The sequence below is a fragment of the Chrysochloris asiatica genome, unplaced genomic scaffold (assembly GCF_000296735.1).
Source record: "Chrysochloris asiatica unplaced genomic scaffold, ChrAsi1.0 scaffold00033, whole genome shotgun sequence".
Lineage (NCBI taxonomy): Eukaryota > Metazoa > Chordata > Mammalia > Afrosoricida > Chrysochloridae > Chrysochloris > Chrysochloris asiatica.
Genome location: NW_006408551.1, coordinates 15,108,778 through 15,111,306, shown reverse-complemented (window position 1 = coordinate 15,111,306; position 2,529 = coordinate 15,108,778). Strand labels below are relative to the sequence as shown.

The window sequence follows — 2,529 nt, the reverse complement described above, 5'->3', positions numbered from 1 at the left end:
CTTTAGTGGTTGGTGGGTCAATTTGAATAATAATTGTCTTCATCGTATGTGTATCTTCTCTTCTTTCATGATGTTAGGGAAATTCTCTTCCAACAACTCTTCCACAATTTTCTTGTGCTTTTTATTGGCTCTTCCTGTTCAGGAATTCCAATCATCTGTAAGTTGTTCCTTTTTATGATTTCCCATAGAATTCTTAGTCTTTCTTCAGATTTTTTGCACTCATTTATCTGATTGTTGTTCTAGTATACTAGTATTAAACGATTTGTCTTCAACCTCACTAATTCAGGATTACATTGCTTTACATATGCTCCTTGCTCTTTGACTGTGTTGTCCATTTCTGAGATCTTAGTTTTAATCTTCTGGATTTCTAATTACAGATTTTGTGTTGTATCAAAATTTGTAATTATTTTGTCTGTTTTTTCTTGTAGTGTTTTGCTGAATTCTTCTAAAATTTTTATTGTGTTTTCCTTGCTTTCTTTGATCTTCCTATAGATTCTATGAAGGTACCTAATTATCATTCTTGTAAATTCTTTTTCAGTTAATTCCATTACCTTTTCTTCCTCAGCAATGTTTTCTGGCTCAGCATGTTGGTCACTTGTTTGAGCCATTCTCTCTTATTTCTTGTATGAACTAAAATTGCCTGTTGTCTCTGGGGCATTATGGGGTTTTCATATTTGTAAAAACAAGCAGTGCAGTTGTTGGACCCAGAGGGGAGAAATCTCAAAGGGGCTCCTGCAATTTAAGGAGCTCACAAGGTAGTTATAGAAGAGTTTTTTTGATTTTTCTTTACACTTCTATTTATTTTTCCTGACTTGTAAAAGTAGCTGACGAGTGCTTTTTATGAGGAGGAAAGGTGATGCTGAGTAAAAGGCCTTGGGATCCCTATGTTGAATTCCCAAGTGGGATCCTAGGAAACTAGGGACCCAGGAGGCCAAGGCCTGGGTCTAGCCTAGATACCCAGCATCCTGGGGCTGAGGTCACTCCCCAAAGAGAAGTTCTGAGGGCAGCCACTTGACACAGGGAGGATGACTCTGCACAGGCCTGAATACTGTTCTCCTCAGCTCAGGGAATTCATTAGCATCTGGGCCTGCTTCAGGTCTGCCTGTAGGACCTGGTACTTTTCTGCTGAGAGGGACATAGACAGACTGGGCCTTGGTACCCGGAGTAGATGCCACCTCCAGCCGCAGATGCACCATGGGCTCTTCCAGGGACCTTAGTAGGCTGGAGCTCAGTGTGTAGTCCACCCACCAGCCCACAACTGCCACCCTGTTCACACCCAGGCTGGAGGTCCACAGGTGTTCCTGCAGGGAGCTTTGCTTCTCCTCATAGCAACCACACAGCCTGGCACATGTTATTTGGGCAACCCCAGCTGCAGTATTTGACTAGACAAGGGCTTGCTGTCCATGTTATGATTGGTTGGCTGGAGAGGATGAAACTCAGCACTGCCACTCTGACCTTCACATCACCCAACGCGAACTTGGCATTAGCTGTGAACCTCAGGATCTTCTCATTATCAGTCTCCTGCCCTGGAAGGTCCTTCAGCACGTGGCTACAAAACAAGCCCAGCTTCACAGAAGAAATCTTAGTCAGTGTGCGGATCTCTGCCAGGAGCCAGTCGGGACAGACCAGATCACCACAGAAGCGGAACCTCATCACGCCGGGTGGTCTTGCATGCTGAGCTGTAAGAGTTTTGACAACAGAGTTCTTTGCACTAGATGGAGTTCCAATTGGCCTCAGTGTTATATATGTTCAAGGCACTTAATCTGGAAGTAGTTCATGGGGGCTGGTTTTGGTGTCTGTTAGGACCACAGGGAAGCTAGGGGCAGCATGACTGTCTGGTGGCTCTGCGGGTTTTGTAGGTCGAGCTGTGCTCACCTGAATCCGGGCACCAAAGTGGCACAGCCAAGTGATACTGCACCTCCACCTCACACTGACCTGGCTTCCAATTACGTGGCTGGGTCTGTGCTGGGGGTGGATGAGGGTGGGAGCTGGCCACATTTCTGGTCACCAGGGGAACATAGAAAAAAAGCAATGTAAGCCTGAATTAGGGAGCTTGAAGACAAATCGTTCAGCACTAGCATACAACAAATCACACCTTTTCTGTTGCCTATATGAGTCTGCTCTGCCAGGCCTCCCTCTGTTCTCAAAGCTGCTCACAAGATGGTTGAGCCAAGTCTGGCCAGCTATTCACCGGTCAGTCTCCCTCTAATGCTGACCCTGCTCAGCCTCTCTTACCAGCAATCACATCATCCCCCTCTCTAACCTTTCTTCTGAATTTTGTTGTTGTTAAGTGCCATCGAGTCGGTTCGAACCCATAGCGACCCTGCCAGAATTTTCATCTGTGTCTGTTTTATTTTGTCTCTCTTATCTACGAATTGGGCTGCTAAACTCACAGTCAGCAGTTTGAAACTACCAGCTGTTCTGAGGAAGAAAGATGAGGATTTCTGCTCCTGTAAAGATTTACAGCCTTGGAAATTCTGTACAGGGTCGCTATGAGTCGGAACCGACTCCACAGCACATAACAACAAC

At 45.5% G+C, this 2,529-nt stretch overlaps 1 pseudogene; it reads right to left on the bottom strand.

The window, feature by feature from the left end:
• Positions 1 to 1,057: 1,057 nt before the first annotated feature.
• Positions 1,058 to 1,653, bottom strand: LOC102815162 (annotated as a pseudogene).
• Positions 1,654 to 2,529: the final 876 nt, after the last annotated feature.